This window comes from Sciurus vulgaris (genome assembly GCF_902686455.1).
Source record: "Sciurus vulgaris genome assembly, chromosome: 4".
Lineage (NCBI taxonomy): Eukaryota > Metazoa > Chordata > Mammalia > Rodentia > Sciuridae > Sciurus > Sciurus vulgaris.
Window position 1 is genome coordinate 138883385 of NC_136464.1, and position 14615 is coordinate 138897999.

Consider the following 14615-nt stretch of genomic DNA (forward strand, 5'->3'; position numbering starts at 1 on the left):
AGTAAGCCCTTTTTATCATCCAAAATTTAAGAGTTTCTGTATGCTAATTGCTGTATTTCCACTCCCATTGCTTGAGAAAATATCCACAACAGGATCCAAAAGATAGGTAACTATATCTATCTATCTGTATCTCCACAAGGTAATAACTGTAAAGTTGAATGCACATATGGAATTCAGGGGCTAAACCAATGTTCATAGCTTATAAACCACCGATTAAATAATTTTAACGTTCAATAAAACAATTCCAAGAAAATGTAAACATATTATCATACTTTGAATATTTCAATGAGATATAATCTTTGGCTATCACACTTACAAATCATTTGATTTCTGTGCCTCCATTTTTCTTTATGAAAAGGAAAGATGAAAAATACCCCACATTACTGAATTCAGAAGATTTTTTTAAATTTATGATCACCCGCATAATAAAGAGAATTATCCATAAATGCAAAATAAAATGGAGCATTTGTTTCTTTCTTAAAGGTAACTACTTCTACCTACTACGTACTAGATACTTTTCCAAATGGTTTAAACCTATTAATTCATTTACTACTCATAACAATCTTAAAATATTCACTTTGGAAAAGAGAAAATTAAGGCACAGAAGGCTTAAGTAAAAACCCTCAAGTACAAGGTAAAAGACTTAATAAATATTAGAGCAGAGATTCAGGCAAAGCAACCTGTTAAATAATCTGTGGTTCCTAAACTCTGACATGATTGCTTCCCCCCTCCAAAATAAAATGAAATAGAAATTAGAAAAGAGAAAACTTTCAGTTATTCATTCAATAAATATTAAACACCACTTTTGTGCTATTCACTGTTCAAGGTATGGGGATTTGGCAATGAATGGAAAAAACAAATATGTGTGGTGGCTCAAGCCTGTAATCCCAGCAGTTCAGGAGGCTGAAGCAGGATGATCACAGGTTCAAAGCCAGCCTCAGCAATCTAGTGAGACCCTGTCTAAAAAAAAAAAAAAAAAAAAAAAAAAATCGAAAGGGCTGGGAATGTGACTTAGTGGTTAAGTACCCTTGGATTCCATCCCTGGTTCAAAAAAAACAAACAAAAATATTTTTGCCCACATGGAACTTATGTTCCAACACAGAATCCATTTCAAATTCTATATAAGTCATTCTCCTAAATTATTATTTGGGGGTGAGGGTGGGTACAAGGAATCCATCCCAGAGTTGCTTTACCACTGAGCTACATCCGCAATCCTTTTTATTTTTTTATTTTAAGATAGGAAGGATCTCACTAAATTGCTGAGGTCCTCACTAAGTTGCTGAAGCTGGCCTTGAACTTGTGATCCTCCTGCTTCAGCCTCACAAGTCGCTGGGATTACAGGCATGCATCACTGCGCCCAGCCATTTCTTATTTAAGAAAGTCCTTTAATTCTTTGATTTGTGTATGAGGCTATATAATTAAGTATTATATGTAAAGCTTTATTCTTAAAAAGTAAGCCTTTCTCATGGAAGTAGAGAATAGAATAGTGGTTACGAGAAGCTGGGAAGTTTGGCACAGGTTTGCTGGAGAGAGGAGGGTGAATGGGCATAGATGTGCAGCTGGATAGGAAAAATAATTTCTAATGTCCTATAGCATATTTCTGATTGCAATTTCGTCCACAACCCAGTTGTGCCACAGCAGTGGGGTAGATTGCAGATAGGCCAAAGAAAGTGCCCAGAGTCAGCATGGGAAAGATGATTTACAAGGGAAAGCCTACAAAAGATCAATACCTGCTCCAAGAAGAGTTTAGTGGTGATAGGCTGACAGATAGCACCACCATCCCTCATGTGCACACAGGGTCTCTTCTCTTTTCCAGTGTTTTGTCCAGTGGCGGCTAACTGGACAAGTGACACTGGATAACACTAACTTGTCCTAATTCCCAGTGTGCATGAAAACCTTTGTCCTTTAAGATAATACATATCTGGACTTTCCATCCCAGACTCGCTCTAATTGTTCCCTTAACTTGGTGAGGTGTTCAGGAGCAGAAAGTAGGCATTCAGGGACATGGTATTTTACAGTCCACTATACTTTAGGGATGTTATGATTATATATTTCAAAATAGCTCTTAGAGAAGATGTTGAGTGTTCCCAACACAAATAATAAACTCTTGAGGTAAGTGATAAGTCAGTTACCCTAACATTATTCATCGTATATATGTATTGAAATATCATACTGCACCCCATAAATGTGCACAATTATGTCAATTAAATATAAAAATTTAAATGAAGTGCATGTAAATTTTTTTTTGCCAAAAATGTCTTTAAAAAGGCTTTGAAAGCTTTCCTTTGACTGAATTGTTCTTAGTCGTATTATTTGTGTATATATTCAAAATTTGTATGCTGAAGCCCTATCCCCCATGTGACTGTATTGAAGATAGGACCTTCAAGGAGATGTTTAAAGTTAAATGAAGTTATAAGGGTGGAGCTCTGATGCAGTAGGGTTAGTGTCTTCTGAAAAGAGACACGAGTTTTGTCAGTCCTCCTGCTCACACAGAAATGTCACATGAGCACAGGAGAAAGTGGGCACCTAAAAGCCAAGAGAAGGCACCTTGCTGTTTTTTACCTTGATCTTAGACTTCTCAGCCTCCAATACTGTGAGAAACTAATTTCTGTTTTTAAAACCACCAGGCTGTGTTATTTTCTTATGATTATCCAAGTAGACTAAGACACTTAAATATATAAAAGTTTATTGAGATATGTATGAAACTTTATGCACTTTATGTGCGTTATTCCTCAACTTAAAAAAAACTTTACAAAAACTAATTCTTGAGCCATGCATGGTGGTACACACCTATAATCCCCCTGGCTGGGGAGGTAGAGGTTTGCCAGCAACTTAGAGAGGCCCTAAGCAACTCAGGGAGACCCCGTCTCTAAATAGAATACAAAATAGGGATTGAGATGTGGCTCAGTGGTTAAGTGCTGCTGGGTTCAATCCCTAGTACTAAAAACAAAACAAAACAAACAAAAAATACAAAACCATTCTAAAAAATCCAAAACTATTCTTGAAACTATAAATACTGCTTCCTCTTCTAAATTTTGAAAGAAAGAAAATAATGTGATCTATGTTTATGCACATGCAAAGATATTCACATTTGAATGTGATAATAATAAACTCTTGAGGTAAGCAATAAGCCAATTACCCTAACATTAGGGTAATTCTCTCAAGTAGTTGAATTTTGGGGGCTATCCAGGATCAAGGTCAATTGCTGAGTAGTTAACATTAGGGAAATTTTACCCTAATGTAATGATAATGATGTTGTGATATATCATTAATTTCAGGAACATGTTTTGAAAACCCAGCACATTATTCCATTTCAAAAAAATGCAGGACTAAAAATGTGGCTCAGTGGTAGAGTGCTTGCCTAGCATGTGCTAGGCCCTGGGTTCAATTCCCACTACTGAAAAATAAATTAAAAAATTTAAAAATGCATATATATTTAAAAGTCCAGTAGAATTACTGTTAGGGGCAGTTGTGGCTCCATGATAGCTCCCAGAAAAACACTCCGCAGACACGAGATCTCACACAAGGGACTTTATTTTAGGCGGACAATTCACATCCGCTGGGGGGGTGGGGTGGAGAAGGGAAGAAAAAGAAGAAAAGATGGCATATGGCTTCTCCCAGATATTGGAATTTCGTGGGCTGGGAGGAACCAATCGGGAGGAGAATTCTTGCAGGCTGACTGATGGACCAATAACATGTTAGAACATAACGTGGGAGGCAGCAAGATGGCGGCAGCATAAGCCAGAAATTCCTATGAAGTAAGAGGCGGGCAGAGCACAGATTGACAAGTGGTTGGGAGGCGGGAAATTCCTGTAATGGGAAAGAAGGGCTTTATAACTTACAATTACAAGTAATCATTATTTTCCTCTTTATATGCATTAGCTGACACCGTGACAAAATGTCTGAGATAGATAGTGTGAAAAGTGAAAAGCGCCCAGAAAAACCACTCTGGATGAGGGAACTCATGCAAGAGATTTTATTAGGCAGAAGAACAGTGTCTGCCGGGAAGAGAGAGAGAGAGAGAGAGAGAGAGAGAGAGAAAATGAATGGATGAATGGTGGGGGAGCTTCTCTTAAGTAGTTGACTTTGCAGGCTACGGAGGTTCGGGTCAATTGCTGAGTAGTTAAAATTCGAGGGCTAGGGATCGGGCCAATGGCTGCCAGAGCACAGGCTGACGAGCAGACCAATGGCTGGCTAGGATCACAGACTGACAGCTGGGGGTGCTGTCATCCCCCTTGCCTTCCCCCTCAGGCATGTCCTTCGCCTGACGGCCCAGGAGGGAGCCCAGCAAGGTCCTAAGGTGCGCTGGTCACAGGCAGCCCCAGGCCCGAGTCAAGGGCCAGATTGCAGGGCAAACCTAGCGCCCCATGCTGCCTGCTGTGGCAAGTCGACACCTGGCTGGTCCTGGGGACAGAGCACTGCGCCTGCAGCTCCGGACTCGCTGCGTTCTGGTCGCCTGCTGGGCATCCAACCGAGTATTATATAGTATATAAGGAGGAAAGATTTATTTGGCTCACTATTTCAGAGGTTTCAGTCCACAGTCAATTTGCTTTTGGGCCTGTGGAAAGAAAGAACATCACAGCAGTGAGCACTTAGCAGAACAGGTCTGTTCACCACATGGCAGCTGAGGAGTGTGGAGAGGAAGAGTAGCCAGGATCATAATATCCCCTTCAAGGGCACAGCCCCGGTGACCCCAATGACCCAACTTCTTTCAACTAGGTCCCACTTCCAGAAATTTTCACCATCTCCCAAAAGCACCTTAGCTGGGAACTAAGCCTTTAAAACATGAGTTTTTGGAGACATTTAAGATCCAAACCATAACATGGTTCCTGAAGTTTTATGAGTTTTATTGAAAAAAAACCATAAAAGGAAAAAGCCTATGGGAGTTATTAAGGATCATTTTGATACTGCTGTTTACTGGTGACGAGTTCTGCTCCTTCTAATGTTGAAGATTGAACACTAGAGAAGCACGCCAAGGCAAGCATATTAAGCAAGTTTTATTTAAAGGTAATAATACAGACTTCTCCCGGCAGGAAGAAGGGGGCCATGGCTGATGTTCTAAAGTCCCAAGAAGTGTACTCACCCTCCATCTTTTATAGATTAAAGTCTCTTTTTTTCTCCAGTTCTCTCCCCACTTATCTCTCCTTCCTGCCTATGTGACTAGGCCTGGTTTTGCATTAAGTGAGAAACCATGGGCAGGGGGAGGACCAGGGTGATTCAGGCAGATAAGGGCCCAGGGGGCACCAATTATCAGCTCCTTGCTTGCAGTCCTTGATAAGGGCAGGTAAATTTGGTAATCAATGGGCTCCGGAGATCCTTGACATTCCATTCTTCCAGGGGCAGTCTCCAACTTCCAGAGGCAGATGGCTTCATGGCTTCATTTCCTCGATTTGACCCGATCCTCTATTTCTACACTAACTACCTGTCCTTAATTCTGGCTTCAATTTTATGAAGTTAAATAACTTCTACATCCAAAGCATGTGATATCATGAAAAGATAAATGTTTTCCCAAGAGTTCAGTGGAAAAAAAAAAAAACCAACAATAAGAACTATCTGAAACATTTCTTATAGTAGAGTTAACTATAAATTGTTTCTTTGTTGAGAGCATTTGTGATAATACTTTTATATCCCTTATACTTGTGATAATAATTTTATATCCCTTTGGGAACCTAAATGTCCACCTTCTAGAACTTGGAACAAGATAAAATAATAAATTATGCAGGGCCATATTTCATATTCTTTAGAAAAGCAAGCTTAGTCAAATCTCCAAAAGGTAGGTATTGGGGAATTTCATTTAGCTTCTTATCCCAGTCTGGTTTAAAGATTCTGGGGACTCACAGAAAATTGATTTGTGTCCTTTCGCAGGGATTCCAAGTTAGTTAAGTGTCCACTTAGGATTTTCCTTCAGAGAAACAGAGCACCAGGGCTTTCACATCCTTGGGGATCCAGATCAGAGTTCCAGAATAAGGTGAAATCTTTTATTCCTTCTGTGAAATTTTCAGAAGCATGAAAGCTACTTAAAATCCCAGCATACAAGTTATGACACCCTATAGCTTTTAGCACACCCTGAAGATGAACCTGCTTTTCTGGTTTCCTGGCGCTTAGGTCCTTGGCCATACCTTGGCATCTCACAATAGGAAGACTAGAAATGTAAAAATCAGATATGTTTGATTATAGAAAAGATGAAACCAGAAATTATTTATCAATTTAATATAAAATTCAAACTCAAAAATGAGGAAAAGAACTAGCAAGGCACAGATTATTCTGTTGTATTCTTATAAACTATTCCCCCTGAGAGAAGCAGAAATGCAAAGGATGAAAAGGCTGCATTTCTTATTTTCCTGTGTTCAATACGGGTTCTCAAATTTCTTCTTAGCTTGAAAAATGAATGCTGAGAAATGCGCCACCTGCTGGCATTGTTGAAACTAGATTCTTTTCAAATAATTAAGAGCCTTATAAAGTCAACATATCTTCCTCTTATTTTTTTAAAAATATTTTTAGTTGCAGACGGACACAATACGTTTATTTATTTATTTTTACGTGGTGCTGAGGATCGAACCCAGAGCCTCACATATTCGAGGCAAGCGTGCCACCACTGAGCTACAACTCCAGCTCTTTCCCTTCTATTTATTTATTTTTTAAAAAAGGAAGATTGAAAGACAAGACAAGACAGGTCAAAGACTAACGGATCCTGGAAACTATCTTTCCACCTAAACTAGAATTAGGTTCTATTAAAGTCAGCTTTAACAAGGTCGTTTAGCACTGTCTCCTATAACTTCTGGGTACTTTTATCTCCATCTGTCATTCTAAATATGATAAACACTCTTCTTAGATCATTCACTTCAGTTTTGAGTTGTGCATTCTCAAATCTTCATTTCAATACATTTTATTTTTTTCATCTGTCTTTATTTTTCCAATACCCTTGAAAAGCATTAAAGCATTTTCCAATTACATCCAAAGTGGTCTACATTGAGAAATAATGTCATTTATATTGTGTGTATTATTTTTTTTGGAGGGGACTAGGAATTTAACCCACGGGTGCTTAACCACTGAGTCACATCCCCAACCCTTTTTATTTTTTTAATCTTAAGGCAGGGCCTCACTAAGTTGCTTAAGTCCTCACTAAGTTGCTAAGACTGTGCTTTGAACTTAGAATCCTCCTGCCCCAGCCTCCCAGGTCACTGCAGTTACAGGCATATGCGACCATGCCTGGCTTGTGTGTGTATTTAGATATGTATCTTTCCTTTTTTCCCTTACTAGGAAAACTTGCAAACATATTTAAAAACAGAATAGTATAATGAATCCCCAAACCTGTTGTCAACTCATTGCCCTCTTTCTTCTCTTTTCTCCCCATCTCCACTGGATTATTTTGAAGCTAATACAAAATATCAAATCTTTTTATTTACAGATGTTTTCGAATGTATCTCCAGAAGATAAACGACTTTTAAAAAACATAATCATCCCTAAAAATTAAAAAATATTCTTAATACTATCAAATATCCAGCTGGTGTTCAAATTTACCTAATTGTATTGGATTTTTTTTCTTTTCTTTTCTTTTTACTGGTATTTTGTTGTATTTGTTTGTGAAATCAGATCCTTTGCTCTAGGCAGTTTCACAGAGTTGAGATGTTTCTAGACATGTGTTCCCTGTTATTCCCTGATCTAGACTCTTGATTCAATTTTTTTTTTTTTGCAAAACTGCTTCATAAATGTGTTATATACTTCCATTAGAAGATACAAAATATCCAGTTGTCATTTAAAATAACATTATAAACTCTTAATTAGCTAGATTCTTTATTTCATGAAGGGTTACTAAAGGGTGATGTTTTGTCATTCTTCATTTTATTAGCTGCAACATTAATAAAGAGAAACTTCCCTGTATCAACAATTGGTTGCTCTTGCTTTGCAATTTTTAAAAGGAAAAATGAAAGCTTCTCGAAAGTGAAAGGTAATTAAATTCAAAAGCTTGCTTTCTGAATGATTTCCAGGATTTCCAAATTCTATTTTAATCTTATAGTTTTAAAAAATTGTAGTAATACAGCAATTATCCTCAATTTCCAAAATCTTAAAAGCTCTGAAAAACCTCATTTGTGATTCAGAATTCAAAATCTTTGCAAATCGAAGGTTTTAAATTTGACCTAAACTGAACATTTGGTAGGCAAACCTGACCAAGACTAAGGTGAAGATATTTATATCTGTATTAAAGCTGCTTTAGTGTTGTAAATATGAATATATTTTACTGAATAAGTAATGTATTAGATTACAGAGTGCTGCTCCAGATCCTGTTGAGGGTGTGATGCAATGCACAGCATATGCATTTATCTTTCTAAATCCAAAATATTCTGAACTTCATGTTTTGTTTTGCCATGCTGGAGACCAGACCCAGGACTTTTTATGCTAGGCAAGCACTCTACTATGAGTTATATTACCCCACTGCCCCCTTCTGAATTTTGAAACACATTTGGTCCCAAAGATTTCAGATAAGGAACTGTGAACTGTGAGAATAATACAGTAGTTAATAATCATTGAATATTCTTTACCAGGTAATGCTCTAAATGTTTTATGTTTAACCAACTCAATCTTTACACACCTCTATGAAGTAGGTTCAGTTGCAATGCCCATTGTAGAAGACAGGCACAAGGAGATTTGAAAAGGGCAAGCCAACTGCCAAAGAGATTTGAATCTCAAGGCAGTGAGGCTTGATTGTGACCTTGTTTCTGCCACCTGCACTCTTTATCTCACTAAATGGCAATATCATTTATATGTTGCATTTGAGATCTCAGCTCTCCGCCACCTGATTCCAACCTCATCTTTTTATTATGATATCCTCCAATATTCTCATGTTTAAGCTCAAATAGATGACTTCTTAATTCCCCCAAACACACTTTTAAACTTATCTTTTTTGTTCATATTGGTAAAGCATACTTTTTTTTGCTAAATCATATTTTTAAAGGTAAAATTATGACCCTTCAATTTCAAACAGGAAATTGAACATATGTCAAAATTTTCATTTCATTTATTAATTAATGATGAAATCAGTAATGTTATTACACACAAAAGAGAATCTCAAGAGAAGATATACAAATACACCATAAGGAATGATGAAATTAATTTGCTTAAAAAAATGAAACTACTGGCATGGTGCTGCATGCAGTAATTGCAGCTATTTGGAAGGCTGTTTCAGGAAGATCCCAAGTTCAAGGCCATTCAGGGCAACCTAGTCAGATTGTGTCTCAACATAGAAATGAAAAGGTTTGGGTATGGTAGAGTTCTTGCCTAGCATTCATAAGACTTGGGTTCACTTTCCACTTTCCACTACCAAAAAAAAAAAAGCTGAAAAATTCTTCAGTGTATAATGAATGGGCAATAATCATTTGCTCCTTCATTGTCCACAAAATTGCATTTCTGCAGACAAGAATTCATTTGTCTTATTATCAGTTTTGTACAACTTTCAGATGTTGTAGAACAGCTCAAATGCAATGAAAGACATTTCACTTAACAAAATACCCTATAATATTTCGCCCATTTCAGTCTTTCACAAGGACTGGAGAGGTAGCTCAATGTAGAGTGCTTGCCTAGCATGGTCTGGTTGGAGTCACTGACATCAGAAGTTATGTGTATAAAAACAGCCCTATATGAATACAAGCTCTTGGCTTCATGCAGGAGGCAGGAGGCTGGACACTCAATGTAATGGTAAGAAGACTGCCCTCCATACTACCCTGATAAGCTACTAAGCCTTCAAGCGAGGATCTCTTTCCAACAACAGGTACGTTATATGCCTGCTCTAACAAGTTATCTTGAAGTTAAAAGGATACTGACAAAACTCTTCTTGTTTAAAAAATTAATTAGAAAAATAGGACAGATTCTTGGAATTTATGATTTAAGAGAGTAGGGAAGGTCTTGATGATTCAAGATTTGGTGATGGTGTGGGTTGGCTAAAGTAGGTTAGAAGGAACTGGAAGGCTAGGAGTTTGAATCATCCATATAGATACTGAAGTCACAGCAGTATGTTAGAAGTTGAAGTGGAAAGAAGGACGAATGTCACTTGGCAAATGAATGAATGAAGGGTAGTGACCTAGATGAAAAGAAGAAATGTTTGATAGAGCCAGTAGGTATAGTCCCAAAAGATATTACCTTTTCTGTAAATGAAGGTAAAGTATTGTGATTTGGAAGAGGTGTGAGAGGGAAAAGATCGCTGATGCATACCCCACTACCCCTGCCCATTCACATAATATGTAGGGAGGGACTATGCAGAATGAGAAGTAATGGCCTTGGTGAGGGGTGGTTATTAATTAAGGCAAGGAAGTAGGGTGTGCTCAGTAAAGGAGTTGAGGAAAGAGCAGAGTAGAAATATGGGGCATAGAGAACAGCAATGGAAGGATGAGGTTGGAGAGAAAGCACAGAGCCAAACAGAGTCCGACAGGTGAAATGAAAGAGGGGTACAAACTTGATGAGGTTTTGAGATGCAAAGTGGTCTTCATCATTCTGAATATAACTTGTATAAAGAGGTTTCTGTGCTGACCCAGAGACCTTCAGAGATTCCATTTCTGGACATTCACTATTTGTGGTCTCATCAGCAATGGGTAGCCTTTTGCACAGGATTCCAAATTGAATCCTGGTGCTAAGGGTTTTTCCTTTTTTGTTTTGTGCCTCATGTAAATTCAACCTAGAGTAGAAGGTTGGCATGCTTAAGCCTGGATTAGTATAAAAATGCCTTCGAACAATAATTCTCAATTCTACACATTATAATCATCTGGAAAGCTTTTAAAATATACCAAGTCTTCACCCCATTCCTGTTCAGTCAAAATTTGTGGAAGTTGAGTAGTTTTTGACACTCTCTAGATAATACAAAAATAAAGCCAAGATTGAGAACCACTGCCTTCAAATAACTTTTACCATCTATGAGACATAAAACAGGGTAAGACAAAGATATAAAAGGACAAAGTGCCTTGAAAATTAATTAATAGGAAGAGATCAGATCCAATGGGAAGAATTGGAAAGACTTTGTGAAAGTCATGCGATGTGAGAGGAAGGATTTGTAAAGATAGTCTAGGGTAGTGAGAGGACAATTTCTGATAAACCTATCAGGTTGAGCAAAAGCGTGGAGATTAGAAAATATTGGATCACTAGAAACATACACGTTCGCTGGTATATAATATAATTGTACAAGCAAAGCAAAGGAAAAATTTGAGAACAGAGACCAAGTTCCAGAAAATGTAGAGGGTCATTTATAGTTTTGATATGCTCAGTAACTCACTTAGAGTTAATGAGGGTAAGACATATTTGGAAGTATTGTGCAAGATGAAATGGAGAGGAAAGAGCCTAGAAGTAAGAGGGACCAGTCATGCTTTCGTAATGCACATGGTCCCCGACTTAAAGATGGTTTGGCTTGTGAATGTCCTGATTTTATTAGGGTGTGAAAGGAATAAGCATTCAGTGGAAACTGAACTTTGAATTTTGTACTTTTTCCAGGCTAGGGATATACTGTACAATTACATCTTCTCCTGTGATGTTGGGCACTGAAAAGCAGTTACAGCTCTCAGTCAGCTATATGATTGCAAGGAACAACTGATATTTCACAGTGTACCATATTGCTAAGCTATGACATTCAATAGGTTAGCTGCATTCAATGAATTTTTGACTTAGAGTATTTTCAATTTACAATGTTGTTATTGGAATTAAGTCCAGGAGTTCTAAGATGGAATGGGAGAAACATACCTGGTCTGAAGAACCTGGCAACTTGAATGTGGAGAATAAGAAAGAAAAGTCAAAGCTGATTACAAAATTTTGGGGCCATGCACAGGAGGGGTGTCATTAATAAAAATAGAAAAGTCAGGACTTGGACTGGTTTGATGGGAAGATGATAAAATTTAAGTGTTCATGTAGAAAGTGTTTATAAGCTGTCTAGTTGAAGATGTTTAATAGAATGGGAATGAGGAAGGTGATCAGAAGAGGACTTGAAATTGGAGACAGATTTGAAACCATCTACTTAGTGTTAATAATGGAAGCTATGAAAACAGGAGTATTTATTAATTCTGTATGTGCTGGTCACAGCAGGTATTCAATGAACATGTTTTATTCCTATTGTTGAAGAGAAAGTTGTTTATACAACCTATATTTCAAAGAAGAAAGAGTTGATCTAGGACTTAGAAGATAACTAGGAAGTGAGGCAGAAGGAAATCCAGGGTACTATAGAGCTTTGGTGACCTAATGAAGAGAAATTCATGGAGGAGAGAGTGGTCCACTGTGTGAATGCTACTGAGAGGTAAAGGATACTAAGCAAATCTTTGGAACTGGCCAATCCTAAAATGTATGCTCCATGAGGGCAGATATTTTTGACCTTTAGAAGACTGCTTGTCACATTGTAGGTGCTCGATGATAAAAACTGAACAAATGAACTGGTGATATTTCAGAAAATACTTTCAGTACACTGTTGGACAAAGAAGCTAAATCTTAAGGTACAAAGTTTTGTCACTTTCCTAGAAGAAACTCCATTTTCTTGTCTATTTTCCCCAGGTTGTCAGAGTGACCTTTTTAAAAATGAATTCAATCGCATCATTGGATTCCCAATGAACTTGGGATATGCTATGGTTTGGATATGGTTTGTCCCCCAAATGTTCATGTATTGGAAGTTTGGTCCTCAATGGAATGTGTTGAAAGGTGCTAGGACCTTTACAAGGTAGGCCCTAATGGGAGGTGATTGGGTCATGACTTCAGAGTGGATTTGTTCCCCTGAGCAAGCAAGTGGGTTTTTATAAAAGGGCAAAAGGACAAGACTTACTCTTCTCCGGTGTTTTGCTTTCCCTCTCATCATATGACTTCTCTCTCACACTAGGGTTCCTGCCATGTTCCTGTCTGCCATGAGGCCTTCACCAGAAGCTGGTGCCAGTGCTATGTTCCCAAGCTTACAGAGTTCTGGGCTAAATAAAACTTTTTTCCTTATAAAGCCTCAAGGGTTTTGTTACAGCAACAAAAATGGACTGGAACAGAACAAAAAGCGAAACAAATGAACAAAAAGCCCCAAACAATACTGACTGAAATAACAACCCTGGTTTACATTTTTAACCAAACTGAATGCCACTCCCTCTCATGCATTATATTGTGGCCACTCTTTGAATGTGAGAATAGAGACAAGTTCTCACCTGTCCCTTTTGTTCCTTGATCATGCCAATCTCATTCCTACATTAGTGCATTTGTACATGGCTCAATTTGCTTAGAATATGCTGTCCCAGCTTTTTACCTCGATCGATCGCTCTGTTCTCATCCTCAGGTTTCGATAAAGTTGTTACCACCTCCCCACAGGGTACTTATTCCTGAGAACTTGATTTAAGTAGTCCCTTTCTCAGACCACATTGCCCTCACATGACTTCATTTTATTTCCCTTATATGGCTTCTCACTGTCTGGAGTGATCTTGTTTGCTCATTTATGTGTTTATTGTCTGTCTCTTCCCACGAACGCAAACTGTGAAATAGTAACTGATGAATAAACGTTCAGAAAAGCAAAAAGGGAACAGATGGAGAGCTCAAGGGAGGAATGAGAGTGCACTCCCCCCCCCCCCCTCAGAAAAAAAAATGAGGGGAAAAAATGAGCAAGGAGAGTAGAAGGGAGCCAGAAATTAGAGAATTTGAGGTGGAATGTAGTATGCAGTCCAGTAAGTTGTTTTCCATCAGTCTTTACATGGCTAAACTGGTTATGGGAATAGCAGCAAACTTCGTAATTTTACCCTTCCAGCTGATTCTGTAAGATATGTTATGTGTAGAGAGCAAAGAAAATTTTTTTCCCATTTTTTCCCCCCTAGGCTTAGCAAAGAGAAGCACTGGCTCATATCCTTTATGCAAAAATTGCTTTGGGAACTGCGAGGGTCTTTTTAGAAGCTATTACTGGTATTATTTAATGCTGATTCTAATTGAGGTACAACTGGTACGAAATACCAGGAAGGAACATTTGGTGGAAGTCCATGATGCCCTCAAATGGGCTTTGACTTTCTTTCTGAAAAACAGTGAGTTTATATTGACACAGCACTTTTTTAAAAATCAAAAGCTTTTAATAACTAAGCATTAAATTCACATAACCCTGTTATGCAAGAGATTAAAATGTTATAACTCCACTTTCTGTTGAAAGGTAGAAATAAGATTTTCTCCAGACTGAACAGGAAGCAGTAATAAAATTACAGGAACTTGTAAATCTAGACTGATTGTGCATACATTACATCTTTCATATACTCTAAGGTTTGGGGCTCACAACTATCAGCAGCACAATTGGCGTTTGTAATGTATAAATCTGCTCCCCCGCCCATCAGGTGTGGCCATTTTCCCTGCCTCCCAACCACTTGTCAATCTGTGAACATCCTAGCTAGCTATTGGTTCATCAGTCAGCTTGCAAGTATCCTTCTCCGATATTGGTCCCCTGTTAGCCTGGGGGAATGCAACTGTTTACTATAGCTTCCCCGCCATCTTTTCTCATCCTTCTGTCTGTCCTCCTCACTTTTCTCTATCCTCCTGGCTTTCACACTCTCTCCAGTGCAAGCCCTTTCTCTTTCCCTTTCTTTTCCTCTCATTTTCTCTCTTACCCTGCAGGGAGACACTCTGTTTGCTTAATAAATTCCCTTATGTGA